The 17,029-nt window shown below is 39.3% G+C and overlaps 1 protein-coding gene across 8 annotated transcripts in view; it reads left to right on the top strand.

Moving 5' to 3' along the window:
• Positions 1-17,029, top strand: part of LOC138755103 (coiled-coil domain-containing protein 102A-like) — a 656,806-nt gene that overhangs the window by 107,538 nt on the left and 532,239 nt on the right. The gene's annotated exons all lie outside the window — the stretch shown is intronic.

Genomic DNA, 17,029 nt, shown 5'->3' with positions numbered 1-17,029 from the left:
TGTCATTCCCTAATTGTGCATGAGAAAGTGGTGTTAAGCCATCTCCTATAATGCTGTTGGGTAGGGAGTTTCAGGATTTAGGGTCAACAGCCATGAGGCAATGGTGATGTGTTTCCAAGTCAGAATAATATGTGATTTGGAGGGGAGTCTACAAGGAGTGTGCTCTCATGGGCTTGGATCCTTTGTCCTCCTTGACAGTGAAGATTATGGGTTTGGAGCAGACATTGGAGTAACCAGGGTGAATAACTGCAGTGCATGTGAATTGGATCAGAATTAGGCCATTTGACACCTTGAACTGATCTGCCATTCATTGATGATCAAATTGAATGCTTAACTCCACATTCTTCCGACCCCCAGTAACATTTTCCTCTTATAGCCTCTTTATGTCCTTTCACAACTTACTTTCCTGCCTATTTTTATTTTATCAGCAGATTTAATGTCTTAGCTTTAATACCATTTATGTGAATTGTAAAACATTCACAACACAGTACTGGATCTCCAACAGAAGAATGGCAGCACTGCCGGGGCTGCTATAATGGCAGCACTGCCGCTGTGCTGCCATTATAGCATGGCATGAACTGGAGTCCAACTGCCGCTTTAAACAGTCTGTTAAAGGAGTCAACAGTGGTTGTATTTAAAATCCTTGCAACCGTGGGGTCTGGACCCAAGATGGCGGCGCCTGTGATTGGCAGCAGGGTTGCAGACTCCAGGGACTGGTGCAGGGCACAAGAAAACAGGGTGACCGCCACCACCACCTCCTTCACCCTGTTTGAGAAGGAGAAGTAGAGGAGATGACCCATGGGATGGTGACCATGGCAGCAGACCAGTGATGGGCTCTGGTTCTGAGGAACACACACATGCTGTTGGTGACTTGAGGCATGGAAGCCATGCAGACTGCAGGTGCTGAAGGCTGCAGTCAAAGGATTCACACTCAGCTGCTGACTGCTTGAGACTGGCTCAAGACTAGCTGAAGGAGTACCAGGTATTGGAACTGGAATGCAAGCAAGTGCTGAGGGCGCTGAAGGTTCCTAATCATGTCGGAGGTTTGGATCTGGTTTGGATCAGTTGCTGATGGTTTGGACTGGAGTCTGTGTGGCTGCCTAATAACAGACTAAAAGCAATTTTGTGTAATATTACATTGTTTTTTTTATTACATCTCAATAAATGATTCTTGAATGTTGAATCACTGTTACAGAGTCCTCATTACATCTTCCCAAACAGAAAAAAAGGAGTAATTTTTGCCCATGCCTTGTTAGCGAGTCATTGCCATGCCAATATGTTACTTCCTACACCATGAGCTTTTGTTTCATGCAGTAACTCTTGATGTGGTACTTACTAAATCGCTTCTGGAAACCTAGTGTATTCACAGGCTCACTTTTATCTACAGAACATGTTTCTTCCTCAAAGAGCTAAAGTGAGTTATTCAAATCATGATTTCCTTTTCATAATCACGTTGACTTTCCCTGAGTATCTTGCATTTTCTAAGAGCCCTTGTATAACATATTTACTAAAATTTTTCCTGCGGCAGTTACTCAGTTAACTGGCTGTATTTTCCTTTTTTCCTGATTGCCTCTATTTTTGAATCAAGAAGTTGAATTTGCTTTTTTTTCCAATGCTTCATTCCCTGAATCAAGGAATGTTTGGAAAATTAAGAACAATCCCTATTTTACTGGCCACTTTTTAATGATCCAAAGATGAAGTCTCTCAGTTCCTAGGGAACTGCCATAACTCCTAAAATCTTTCAATGCGACTTCTCAATGAAGAATAACTTTCCTGAGTTTGTTCGGTTTTTCAATTTACAATTGATTCTGAAGTGTAGTTTGTATCCTTTATAATGGAGGATTGAAAAACATTTGCTTAATAATGTCCAATGCTTTATTTTCCATTATTTGTTTCAGATCATCACTCACTTTGTAAACTTGATAACAGTGCTTTGCTCGGCAATGATGCAAGAACAAATAACATCATATTTTGAACTTCAACTGGAATAGTTAACTTTTGAGCAATTACTGCAGATTTGACAATTAGAGCAACTTCAAGCAAACCAACTTAGAAAATTACTAAGACCTGACTGCTAAAATTAATTGCTTTGGAAAGATTAGCTCCATTTATTTTATAAAGTGGAAAAGCATATGAAGTTCCTAAAAATAGCCAGAATAAAATATTTTGATCCTAAAATTCACTTTTATTTGGAGAACATGCTCTTAAAATATCTGTAATAGGTATCAGTAATTTTATGCCATAAAAATCTGGACCTTTCTTTGTACTTCCATTTTTTTCAAGAGAATGTATCTACAGTTAAATAGACCATGTCATTTGACATACTTGAGTCGACTGCTTTAAATTTCCTGCATTAATTTTTATGATGTAGTTGGCATCAAAAAAAGTAATCTTTTTACTCTTTGCAATGTTGGATTGCTGAAGTTGTCATTCCTGCTAATCCTGCGGAAATTGCTTATAAATGTAACCTTTACCTTTAAAGACCTGCTGAAGTAATGGTATCTGCTCTTGCATTATGATTCAGGATAAAAGTACAAAAGAAATGTAGATAAGGTGGGAAAGGAAGAGTTGGCGGGGGAGTCACAGAGAGAGTGGTGGAGAAGGGAAGATGTATCTAGTGGTGGGATCATGTAGTAGGTGGCAGAAATGCCAGAGGAAGATATGTTGGATGTGGAGGCTGGTGGGGTGGTTGGTGAGGACAAGACAAATCCTATTCTTGTGGCATCTGAGAGGGGGGGAGCAGGGCAGATGTGCAGGTGAGGACAGTTGATGGCAGTAGAAAGGAAACCACATTTTTTGAAGAAGGAAGATAATCTCACATGGAAGACCTTGCCCTGGGAGTAGATGCAATAGAGGAATTGTGCAAAAGGAATTCAATCCTGTCAGGGGACAGGGTGTAAAGAGATGTAGTCAACTATGCCTCCAGAGGATTGAACACACTGGATCAGATGTACACCAACATCTCTGGTATGTATAAGGTTGCCCCTCTCCCCCCCACCCCCCTTGGATACTTGGATCATGTATTCATCCTGCTAACCTTGGCATACCGACCGCTGGCAAAACAAATGAAGCCAGTGCGCAGGGAGATATGTGTCTGCATGCTTTGCACCAAGGACCAGAGAATGCTATTTCATTGGGTTATTGTGCATTTGGATGAGAATACATTTGAACTTGAACTTGAACTAGTCATGGTAGCTGTGGGGATTGGTGTTTTTTGTAGAAAATGTATGTCCAGAATAAGACAGGATTTAGCTTCTAAATTATTAAAAAATTATCGAAATAAAGGTGGAACAATTATATCCTCTGGTTGAGGAAATGGCAACATGAATTTATTGTATTAAATATGAAAATACTGGAAAAGAAATGAGCTTGGGTCACAAAAGATAGCAAATGCTGAAATCGGGAGTGAAAACTGCTGGAAGTACTCAGTGGCTTGAGCAGCCTCTGTGGAGGCAGATGGGTTTTTTAAAAATAGTTTATTTAAATGTTTGACCATACATGCAGTCAATTACAAAATTAAAAAATATAAGTACAAAAGTAAATCCAGTAATTGCTTCAGGATGGTAACACCCCAACCTCTAAACCTCCCCCCCACCCCAGAAATGACCTCAAAGGAAAGAAAGATATTGAAAGAAAAGCAAGGAAAAGATAAAGAAAAATGAAAGAAGGAAAATAAATCAGAATGGATTGCTGAAAAGTGCTGCACATTCCATGGTTCATAAATTCATATTCTATTTCATTTTCTTTGAAGAAGATCAACACAGGTCTAGAGGATTAGGAAGAACACAACTAAAGATTGATACCTGAAAATTGTAACTATGGTCGCCAAACGTAATTTCCTTGAGGGGAACACAACTATGTATTTCTGCATTCCAACATGGCATACCTAGGTGGGGATCAGACTCCCATGCAACTACTATGCATTTTCTAGCCACTGCAAATGCAATTTTAACAAAATCTATTTGATATTTAGGTAGTTTCAATTTAGGTCTTATCCTTGTAATATTACCCAGTAAGAATAATTCTGGGTTTTGTGGAAATTTAATTCCTGTAATCTGCTCTAAGAAATTTTCTAGATCAACCCAAAAAAAGGTCTCACTTTAGAACATGACCAGGTTGAATGTAAAAATGCTCCTTCCTCTTCCCCCCATCTAAAACATTCATAAGTCTGAATTTAATTTATTTAATTTCTGTGGTGTGAGATATTATTGATGCAAAAAATTATATTGTACTAATCTAAATCTTACATTTATCGTATTAATCATTCCATCCCGACATAATTAAGAGCAGGTTTCCTCATCTATTCTTACATTTAAGTCTGATTCCCATCTCTGCCTGGACTTTGTGAGCCTCCTGTTTGGGGATAAAAGATACATTGCTGAAGTCAATTTCTTTGTATTTCCCTTTCAAATCAGAGTCTCCACCTCATTACAATTTGGTAAAAACATTGTTGGGCCCAATTTATCCCTTAGATATGCTTTTGTTTGAAAATAGCTGAAGATTGTATTGTTAAGAATTCCTTGCTTATTTTTCAATTGATCAAATGACAGGCAGATGGATGGTTAATCTGTTGGCCTGAGGCCCAACAACAGAGAACTGGATTATTCTCCAATATTCTGATGATAATTTCCTTATCCTCATCCAATCCTTTGATCCCTTGCAGTTCAGAACTAGATCCCCCTGAACTCCCTTCCCCACTGTGATCTACCAGTGGTTCTCAACCTTTTTCTTCCCACTCACATACCACTTTTAAATATTTCCTATGCCATAGGTGCTCTGTGATTAGTAAAGGATGGCTTAAGGTGGTATGTGGGTGGAAAGAAAAAGTTGGAAAACCACTGTTTTAATCGTACCTCATTGACTTGTTATGTTCACGGTTTCATAACTCCAAAGGAAATGGGCCAATGACAATTTTTCTCAAGCAAAATATTTCAGTAACACTTGGATCTACAGCAATGATTCTCAACCTTCCCTTCCCACTCATATACCACCTTAAGCAATCCCTTACTAATCACAGAGCACCAATGGCATAGGGATTACTTAAAGTGATAAGTGAGTGGAAAAAAAGATTGATTTACTCAAACCCTGAATGGATGCCTCACTGACCTATTTACTGCCACTTACTGCCACTTATCTCTTCCACAGACAGATTCACAGCATGATTCCTATCATCTCAGGTTTCCTGTTTCAGGTACTGACATCTAATGACTCTCTCTCTTTCTCTCTCTCTCTCGGAGTCAAATTTATTGTCATGAACATGTCGTGAAATTCATTGTTTTGGAGCAGCATCTTAGTGCAAATATTGCTATAAGATTAAGATTACATTTCACAATAAATAAATTAGGGCAAAAATAAGAGAAAGTGAGGTACTGTCTGTGGTTCATTGTCCTTTCAGAAATCTGATGGCAGAAGGAAAAAATTGTCCTTGCCGCGGAGAGTAGAACTCCCTATGGGGTCCAACAGTCCAGTGACTGTCATTGGCTCTGACCAGGTTTTAAGCGGTCAGTTAAATGAGCCTTCCCAAGATCGTGTTATATGGCGAGCTCTCCACTGGCCACCGAGACAGAGGTGCACCAAAGAAGAGGTATAAGGACAGCTTAAAGAAATCTCTTGGTGCCTTCCACATTGACCACCGCCAGTAGGCTGATATCGCCTCCAACCGTGCATCTTGGCGCCTCACAGTTCGGCGGGCTGCAACCTCCTTTGAAGAAGACTGCAGAGCCCACCTCACTGACAAAAGACAAAGGAGGAAAAACCCAACACCCAACCCCAACCAACCAATTTTCCCTTGCAACCGCTGCAACCATGCCTGCCTGTCCCGCATCGGACTTGTCAGTCACCAACGAGCCTGCAGCAGACGTGGACATACCCCTCCATAAATCTTTGTCCGCGAATCCAAGCCAAAGAAAGAAGAAATGAGCCCACAATAGTTAATTTTAAAATCCTGCAACCATGGGGTCTGGGCCCAAGATGACAGCGCCTCTGTATTTCCCATACCAAATGTCCTCATGAAGTATAGCTGCTGGTGAACCTTCTTCATGATCACATCGACATGGAGGCCCCAGGATAGAACCTCAGAGATACTTACAACCAGGAATTTGAAGTTCTTGACTCTCTCCACTGCTGACCCCTTGATGAGGACTGGTTCATGTTCTCCTGGTTTCCTTCTAACATCCACAATCATCTCCTTGGTTTTCCTAAACTTGAATACAAGTCTGTTGTTGTGATACCACCTAAATAGCTGATTGATCTCCTTCCTGTACGCTTCCTTATTTACTCTCTGTGATTTTGCCGATGACCAGTCATCAGTGAGAAGGAGATGTGCACATATAAATAGATAAAGAACTGTAAACAAACAGTGCAATACAGAACAAGAGAAAAAAAATCATGAAGTACACAAGTAAATGAGTCCCTGATTGAGGTTGTTGCTGAGGAGTCTGACGGAGGGGTAGCAGCTGTTTCTAAATCTGGTGATGCAAGTCTTGTGACACCCATACCTCTTTCCTGATGGTAGCAGTGAGAACAGAGCGTGTGCTGGCTGGTGTGGATCGTTGATGATTGCTGCTGCTCTCTGCCGGTAGTGGTCCCTGTAGATTTTCTCAATAATGGGGAGGGTTTTGCCTATGACATCCTGAACTGTGTTTACTACCCTTTATGCTCAGGAGCACTGGTGCCCCCATACTAGAACATGATGCAGCCAGTCACCACACTTTCCATCATAAATCTGTAGAAATTCGCCAGGATTTCTGATGTCAATCCAAACCTTTGCAAATTCCTGAGGAAATAGAGGCGCTGATATGCTTTCTTCATTTTGCCATTTGTATGTTACTGTTGTTTAGGAGGTGCAGGGCTGAGTGGAGAGCACGTGATATTGCATTTGATGTGGAATGATTGTGATGTTAGGCAGTGGGTCCAAGGCTTCTATCGTGGATTAGGGAGGTACAATCAAATTTGAACTGATGATTGGCACAAGACTGTGCAACTAGGCCCAGGATCCAACCAGTACATTAGATAAGGACATGAAAGGGGCCCAGGACTTGGGCAGTACTTGGCTAAAGACCATTTATCAGGGCAGTAATTAGCCAAGGATCCTGGGATGATAGAGCCTTGAGTTATGCCTGTGATTAGCCATACTATAGAGCAGCAATTCTCAATGGGGACCACAGCACATTTATGTTTATTTTTTAAACTTATTTATGTAGCTAGTAGGATTGCGGAAGAAACAGAACTAGACTTGACTGCCTTACTGGGAGGGGGGCTCATAAACTTTGAGCAGAGTCCTAAGGATGCCGTAGCCAAAAAAAGATTGAGAATGGCTGTCACTGAGGAAAATTGAAGACCTGGATGGATTTGTGATGTGTTGATTGATGGGGAAGATGAAAGCAGGTTTTGCGATCTAAGCCTTTATCAGGAGCCTCGGTAAGTTGCAGGGGATATGAGTGGCATTAGTGGTGGTCATAGTAATGACACCAGAATGATAAAAGTTAACATCTTTATTTGACTCGGGCTTTAAACCAGAATTCTTCTGCAAAAATATACAAAGATTGTTCAGCAATGGGCACAGTTAAGACATTCAATCAAATTTCCCACACATTGTTCCACAGGGGTCAGATCAGAATCAGAATCGGAATAATAACCAGAATCAGAACTTATTGGCATGAAATTCATTATTTTGCGGCAGTATCACAGTTCAAATATTGCTATAAATTACATTTGAAAAAAATATAATAAATACAGAACATAAATGAATCCATAACTAAAAACCAGGATGAAAAGATGCCACTTACCCTTGATGAATTGTCAATCATAGCCAGATGATGGGAAATGTCCATTCATGTTAGTGTGACACAAGAACAGTGGATTATGAGGCAGAGGTGCCATTACAGATCAAAAGCTTTTGATGCATTGAGCTGTTGACTAACATAAATATTGTACGAGTTAGTAAATTAACTATTGGCCTTGTGAAATTGGCAGCAGTTTCATGAAATGCAGATTCAGAAAACATATGCCATAGGATCTCGAGGTAGAACATTACTGATAGATTATATTTTGTGAAAAAGAATCAAATTATGATATTTAATCTTTCTTTCTTTCTTCTTTGGCTTGGCTTCGCGGACGAAGATTTATGGAGGGGGTAAAAGTCCACGTCAGCTGCAGGCTCGTTTGTGGCTGACAAGTCCGATGCGGGACAGGCAGACACGGTTGCAGCGGCTGCAGGGGAAAAATGGTTGGTTGGGGTTGGGTGTTGGGTTTTTCCTCCTTTGCCTTTTGTCAGTGAGGTGGGCTCTGCGGTCTTCTTCAAAGGAGGTTGCTGCCCGCCAAACTGTGAGGCGCCAAGATGCACGGTTTGAGGCGAGATCAGCCCACTGGCGGTGGTCAATGTGGCAGGCACCAAGAGATTTATTTAGGCAGTCCTTGTACCTTTTCTTTGGTGCACCTCTGTCACAGTGGCCAGTGGAGAGCTCGGCATATAACATGATCTTGGGAAGGCAATGGTCCTCCATTCTGGAGACGTGACCCACCCAGCGCAGCTGGATCTTCAGCAGCGTGGACTCGATGCTGTCGACCTCTGCCATCTCGAGTACTTCGACGTTAGGGATGAAAGCGCTCCAATGGATGTTGAGGATGGAGCGGAGACAACGCTGGTGGAAGCGCTCTAGGAGCCGTAGGTGATGCCGGTAGAGGACCCATGATTCGGAGCCGAACAGGAGTGTGGTATGACAACGGCTCTGTATACGCTTATCTTTGTGAGGTTTTTCAGTTGGTTGTTTTTCCAGACTCTTTTGTGCAGTCTTCCAAAGGCGCTATTTGCCTTGGCGAGTCTGTTGTCTATCTAATATTTAATAGCAGCAGATAAAATAACAGTATGTATGGAACTTTTTGGTTTGTCTGAGGCATTATGTGGTTTATAATGCAAGAGTCATGGATGATTTAAAATAACCAGATTCTCTTTTGAAATATTCTGGATGATTTGAGACCAGGAATCTCACTAGGCTAAAATTGAAAATCCATGCAAATCGTAAAATGATGCAAGAAATTCACATCATGATATGTAATAATGTGTCTGAGTTAGTCATAGAATAAACCTTGGCATTAATCCAAAGCTGTACCAGGACAGGAAAACACTTAAGAGATTCATCCACATAATTTCCCCAAAAAACTGCAGGAGTTTGGGTCAACATGGTTACACAATCAAGCTTACATATGATTCTTTGTTAGTCTTCAATAAAGATGCTATTTGAAGGTTATCTAGCCAAGAAATAAATGTGTTCACAATACTCAGGATAAATCTTATTCTGATTTGTCTCAAGACTTGCTGGCTCTTCAAGGATAGTTTTATTTTTAATATCGGCATATCTCCAAGGTAGAATTAATCAAGTTGATTATAAAGCAAGAATTTTGGATCTTTCACCTTTGTTAATGACAGTTACAATGATAGATAAATAATAATTGATTTATAGATGGAGATTTAATTCAATCTTCTTAAAAAAGGCCAGATTTTTGTGATTTTTGTCAGAAGGAAAATTCAAATTTTTCTTCAGACTAATTCTAATTTGATTAATAATAAATTTATTTTATGGGATGTGATGAAAGCATATTTAAGAGGACAAATTATGTTATTCTTCTAAAAAAGAGATAACTCGTTTAGATAAAAACCTGAAAAGACGGACTTCAGAAAAAAAGCATAGAAGACATTAACAAGAAACTTCAATATAATACATTACAAACATATAGAACAGAGAAAGTAATAATGAGAACTAAGCAGAGATATTATGAGTTAGGTGAGAAGCCCCATAAGGTCCTTGCTTGGCAGTTGAAAGCAGAACAAATTTCACGATCAATTAATGCAATTAAGCTGGAGTCAAATGCAACTACCTATAAACCTCAAGAAATCAATGAAGCTTTTAAGCAATTTTATTCTAAGATATATAAATTGGATTTGCAGAGAAACGATAACAAAATAGAAGATTTTTTTGTTACAAGTAAAGCTACCAAGGTTAATTTTACAAGAGCAAGTGGAGCTGGATGCCCCTTTCACCCCAATGGAGGTGAGGGAAGCATTGAGCTCATTACAAAGTAATAAATCTCCAGGAGAATATGTTTCGCACCTGAATTTTATAAAGAATTTAAGGATTTGTTGATTCCTCCTTATCTGGAAGTATTAGATCAGGCGGCAGTAACACACATTTTGCTGCAATCTTTTTCTACAGTACTGCGATAATAACGGATTGACGAAATTTTTACAAAAGTTGCTAAACGTGAATCAGACAGGATTTGTAAAAAAGGGACAATCTGTGGACAATGTAACTAGATGACTTAATATGATACATTTGGCACAAAAGAGGGGAGATCCAAGTGAGGCAGTGGCTTTAGATGAAGAAGTGTTTGATAAATTAGAATGGGACTTTTTGATTAAGGTTTTTGAAAAATTCAGGATGGGACAGGTATTTGCCTTATATAATTAACCTAAAGCTAAAGTTGTAACAAATGGACAGGTTTCAGCACTGTTTCAGTTAATTAGATCTAGTCGACAAGGATGTCCATTATCACCTCCTCTATTTATTTTAGCAATATAACCACTTGCAGAACTGATTTGATCTGATCCTGATATTAATGGATTTAATCAAGAGGAATATGAAATTAATTTATTTGCTGATAATGTTTTGATCTATCTGACAGAGCCAATAGGTTCATTACACGAATTATACTTAAGATTGGAGGCATATGGGAAAATATTGGTTATAAAGTACAATTATTCCCATCACTATAGGGGATTATACTCAGTGCCAGCAAGATACCAAATTTAAATGGCTGATGAATGGAATAAAATATTTTGGGAGACGGGCAGATAATAAATTAAATAATTTATATACATTTAATTATTTACTTTTACTTAAGAAAGTTGGAGAAGTTTTGAATAAGTGGACAAAACTGCCAATAACATTATTGGGCAGGGTTAATTGTGTGAAAATGTTTATATTCCCTAGAGTACAATACCTATTTCAAACTTTGCCAATAATGTTATCACAAAAGTTTTTTCAAGAGTTGAATAAATAAATAAGAAATTTTCTTTGGAGGGGTAAAATATTGAGAGTTTCTTTAGATAAACTGACATGGAAGTTTGATTTAGGAGGCTTACAGTTAACAAACTTTTATAAGGCAGCTATGAGCTATTATAAGGCAGCTCAAATGAGATTCCTTGCTTCATTTTTTAATGAGGGATGAAATCCAGCCTGGATAAAAATAGAAATTGTCAAAATAGGAGAGAGAATATTGGAAGACTTTATATAAATGGGAATCGAAATTAATATCTGGGGAGAGGGAAGCACCTTTGTTGAAACATTTAATTAATATCAAGTGAGGGATGATTAAAATAGTGGTTCTCAACCTTTTTCTTTCCACTCACATACCACTTTAAGTATTCCCTAAGTGCTCTGTGATTAGTAAGGGATTCCTTAAGGTGATATGCGGGTGGAAAGAAAAAGTTTGAAAACCACTGTTTTAATCATCCCTCATTGACTCGTTATGTGCATGGTTTCATAACTCCAAAGGAATGGGCCAATGACAATTTTTGTCAAGCAAAATATTTCAGTAACAATTGGGTCTAGAGCAATGATTCTCAACCTTCCCTTTCCACTCACATCCTACCTTAAGCAATCCCTTACTAATCACAGAGCACTTAGGGAATACTTAAAGTCGGACTTCCAAGTCACCGCAATGTACTTCATGGCCATTGCCAATGCAATTTACACAAATTGGATTTGAAATTTGCTCAGTTTCACTGTAAGCCTTATGTCAGTTATATTTCCCAGCCATACATGCACTACATAGGTGCAGGGTGGTGATTGGTTTCCCCGTTCCTTGCTGCGGCTTCCTTTCCCTCACACTGATCCCGATCAAGGAAAGTCAGGGAACGAATATTGGCCCAGTTGCCCCTTGTTATTTATTTTGCTGGTGTTAAAGTTTTGTTGTTGTTGGTTGAAGTTTGAGTGAGTAGTCTTGTTTTATGTGTGGGGGGAGGGGAGTTGGTAGAAACACGGGCTTGTTTATATAGTCATAAAAAAAATGAATAAATGTATATTTGAATGTGAACTTTCATTGTTAACATGACACTGTACATGGCTTGTGTGAAAATATAAATAAAATATATTTTTTAAATAGCCTCCATCTATATCCTAATTAAATATATGAATGTTACAGTCTTTATTTCCTCTAGATTCCAAAATTGTTGCATTGATTCCCTTCTTTCAACAATCAACTTCACCATTATTTGTTCTAAAATTGCTCTTAGGTTCCCATATGGGTGGTATGTTTAGTCTAGAGGTTAGCGCAATGCTATCACAATGCCAGCGACCTGAGTTCGTATCCGGCACTGTCTGTAAGGAGTTTGTGCATTCTCCCCCTTGTCTGTCTGGGTTTTCCCTGGGTGTTCTGGTTTCTTCCCATCTTCAAAACATATGGGGTTTTAGGTAAGTTGGTAGTAATTGGGTGACATAGGTCGTGGGCCGGAAGTACCTGTTACCGTGCCGTACATCTCATTTTAAAAAATAAGCTGGTTTAAACTATCTCCCTATCTCCTCCCTAAAAGTTTCAACAGCTTTGACAAACCTCCCCATGAGGAAATTTTGTAAACAATAAATGATCCTTGCCTTTCTTACCTTGATCAAGGGGGTCAGGCCTGAAACATTGCTTATATCCTTTTGCTTCCTATAGATGCTGTATGACCTGCTAAGTTCCCCAACACTTTTGTGCATTGCACTACAATCACAGCGTCTGCAGACTTTCCCGCTTAACTCCAGCAGCATGAGAGTTTTATTCTTAAATTCACACCCTTCCCTAACCAAAGGAGCAGAATGACAAATAACCTTTATACTGTTTTCCTTTTTAAAAGCATTGGTCTTTTTTGGTTTACTTTTCCAAAAAGAAAACATAAGAATGATGCAATAATTATTGGAGAAGCTATACTTAAAGTTTAAATATTCAACCAGTGGAATAAATCAAAATGTACATTGTTGAATAAAATATTGTGGTAATGTCAATGGTAGGAATGCAATGAAACCTCAATGCCCTGCATTCAATCAAGTGATCTCCATGTAAAGTAAGTTTGTAATAATGAAGAGCTTTACTGGTTGAGGTTACATAATTTAACTTGTGTATGTTTTTGTTTTTATCTTCCCTCCCTTTAAATTTTAATTGTAAATAAATTTACATTTAAAATTTAAATTTGAAACTTACATACAGCATGGTAAAAGGCCCTTTTGGCCCAACAGCCCATGCTACCCAATGACACCCAATTGACCTACAACCCCCATATGTTTTGAAGAGTGGGAGGAAACCAGAGCCTCTGGGGAAAACCCACGCAGACACGGGGAGAATGTGCAAACTTCTTACAGACAGCATGGGATTCGAACCCTGGTCCCGATCACTGGAGCTAGGCCAACCTTTACTCTGAAGGCACTGCTATTTCCTGTCATAAGGTTTTGCAGGCCTGATTATGTTCTAGCACTTTGCTTTGTGAATTTAACATTTTTTTAAAATTTAAATTTATTTGCATGACTGTCAAACGAGGATATTCAAGCCCTGAGGCATCCAAGGCAAATTTGAGAATGTGCACTCAGAATATTCCCAAAAAGCACATCTCCAAAACCAATAAGATTTGTTTCACTTCATGAACTGATTGCTAAATTACCCAACTCAAAACAACCATGTTGTTTTCTGTTCTCCTTTGCCCAATTATACATTTTTATCCCTGTCATTAAACAGGCCACATTTGCCTAGAATTTAACGCTGGTTGGTAGAACTAAACCTGCTGAGCAGTCATAGCAGCCGTCATCAATTGGAATTAACTTTGGTGGCAGAGTACTGCACAATTCATTGCTTCCACTATTTCTCTTCTTCATTAGGCAACCCCTAATGCATTCCATTTTTATTGGTTCTGAGTTGCTGAAGAAACCAGTGTGAGATTTGAAGAATGAGCCAGAGCGGTGGGCTGGAGACATTTTATGGTGCTGGCACATGAGTGCTGGAGATCCTTTTTCTGTTTGCTGGGTTTCTGTGTACTCCCAAGGAATGAGCCCAGGGTTGTTCATGTTCCTCTATTTTTCAGCAAGAGATTCCCATGAGTTGATTTTTTTACCAGAACAAATTGAATCTTCCTTTTAAACCAAAAGCTCTGGTGGGTGCATTCATTTCGGGAATCTTTTGTTGTGCATGCAAATGATGAGACCTGCCCATCAGAAAAGGAAGATTGTAATTAAGACCTCAATGCTAGGAATGTTGGCTTGGAAAGTGACACCATTCACTTTGAAGATTTTCTGGCAGATGCATAATTGATATCTTCCCAGCACTTTGAAGTGTCTTTTGTAGGAGTCTGTATCTCAGAACCATATACAGTAAAATCCCCGTTATCCAGAATTCAAGCAAAGGCAGCCTCAAGCAACCGGCAAAATAATATTGAAATATAAATAGGTAAAAATTACATAAGTTTAAAATCTGCCCCACCCCCCTCCTTTAGCGGTTAGTCAATTCCATGCAGCACTCAATCTCAAGGAATTGGAAAATACACTTTATGTGGCATCTACCAATCCCTATAGAAGCCGTATACCGGGGTTTTTAATGTAACGTGTTTTGGAATACTGATCAGGGATAAATCTCTTCGCATTAACTCTTACTTTTTTTCCAACTACTTTTCCAGCTGTGGTGCTTCATCAATCAATCCAACTGACCTTTGACAGATCACATTGTAATAAAACAATTGAGCTTGATTGACAACGAACCAAGAGTCATTTGACTTTCTCATTAGAGACATGCGTCTTGATCATGGTACATTTTTCGCATTTCCCAAAAGCAGTGGCAGGAGACTGCAAGAGCTTTGCAGAAGCTCACCTTCTGCAAATTTAAATGTATAAGTTACTCAAATTGGCAGATTGCAATTATATCAAGGTCTGTAGGTTAATGGGTTATTATAAAGCTTCAGATTTAGATTTTATGTTTCAGAATATATAATTACTTTCACATCTAGGAGGTGACATATCTGTGTTTGAACCCTGAATGTCATTAGGCAGAACGTTAGCTTTGCTGGGTTCATAAAGCACGTAAAAAGCAGGTTAAGCATCTTCTATGTAACATGTCGATTAAAGTCATTGGAACTACAATGTGCTTCGGCTGGTCAACAGATTGCTCTCCTATTGTTACATACAATTAAATGTTTCATCCAGAAGTCATTTTGATTTAAATTGTTGAACCAAAATATTCTCAGAGTGTGGTGGAATATCAGTTTTATACCCCATCTAATATTACTCTTCTTTCATTGCAAATTAACATCTTTTGGCTGGTTGTGATGCCGACAGCTCTGTATAGGCTTTAAACCAGGGGTGTCAAACTCAAATTCACGGAGGGCCAAAATTAAAAACTTGGACTAAGTCGTGGGCCAAACTAAATATTTATTGAAAATCTTCAACAACATCTGCATGTTTTCTCTTCTTTCAACATATGTAATGTTAAACTTTTTCTTATTAAAATAAATGTTTAATAATAGTTATGGTTTAACTCTTTCCAGAAGAAGCATTAACAAATGAGAAATAAAATATTCAATAAATAATATTTCTCTATAGCCTTTAAGCTCCTTTTAAATGTATTTTTTTTCACAAGCCAACAAGTCAAAAAAATAACAACTTGCTTCAATGACAAACAGGTTTGTCTTTTAAAATGATGAACATATAGTCTGCCTCCCACCTGTCTTGAAAGGTCCTGTTTTCTGTCTTTCGTTTGGCCATTTTTCGTAAGGGGTTTATTACATGTGAGTTGGGCGACAGGTCGCAGATGCTAATGAAAGTAAAGAGAGGAGGTGGGGGCGATTAGCGGGCTGACGCCAACACATTTGCAAAGCATTCTGGGATTTGTAGTATTAGCTGTGCATGCGCTATACTGGCGCGGCGGCCAGCGGGCCAGCTCTAATACATATTTGATATGATCTTGCGGGCCAAATATAATTATATCATGGGCCAAATTTGGCCCGCTGGCCTGAGTTTGACATGTGTGCTTTAAACAGACAACAGTGTTTCTTTTTTAAATCTGGCAACCATGGAGGTCTGTACCCAAGATAGCAGCACCCATCCTGGGTCGTGCACTGCGAGGGGTTGCAGACGCTAATGGAGCAGTGGACTGCCTCAGAGCACCAAAAACAAGGAACTTCCCCCCACCCCCCATTGACAAGGAGAAGCATAGGTGATGACTCTATAGAAAAGGTAACCATGGTAGTGGGCCAGCGAAGGTCTCAATGGCTGAAGGACTGACACAGGCTGCAGGCTGTTGGTGAATTGTGGTCTAAGGACTCACCCAGGCAGTGAGCTGCTGGAGACTGGCCCTTGGGAACCAGGTCTTGGAACTGGGATTCGAGAGGGTGCTGAGGACAAGGAGGGCTCCCGAAGGCCCTTGGGCACTGAGTGCTTCCTGATCGCATCGGAGATTAGGATCTGGGTTGCCGATTGGTTGTGGAGTTTGTGAACCTATAGAGGCTACGTGAGTGCTGGAGACGAACACACAGACACGCAGTGTGTATGAAGGGTCTCTCTTGCTTCTCTTTCATTGTTAGGGGTGCCAGGAAATGCTCATGGTGACTCTTTGTTTGCCTTACAGCAGATAAAATTTGCGTATATCAGGTGTATTACATTTTTATTTATTATTACATGACCATAAAAGGAATTTTGAACTCTGAACATCCATAGGGGCATAAAAGTAAGATTCCACCGGTATTCTCGTGGGAAGGATAGAGTTTGTCTGCTGAATTAAAAAAAAATTTCTGGGTTATCATTGAGTACATTTGGCAGAGGAATAAGCTATTTTGTCTTCCATGTATCAGCTGTTTTTTTTATCTTTCACATGAACCTCCTTTATCCAAGATATCACATTGTTTTATTCACCTTATGTGTTTGTTTAGCTTTAAATGTATCGTATTGATTACAGTAAAACCACTGGTATATCCGGCAACTATGGGGATTGGTTGATGCTGGATTAGGGCATTTTCTGG

Source organism: Narcine bancroftii, chromosome 2 (assembly GCF_036971445.1).
Source record: "Narcine bancroftii isolate sNarBan1 chromosome 2, sNarBan1.hap1, whole genome shotgun sequence".
Taxonomy (NCBI): Eukaryota; Metazoa; Chordata; class Chondrichthyes; order Torpediniformes; family Narcinidae; genus Narcine; species Narcine bancroftii.
The sequence above is the reverse complement of the archived record's forward strand: the minus strand, read 5'-3'. Positions and strand labels throughout refer to the sequence as shown.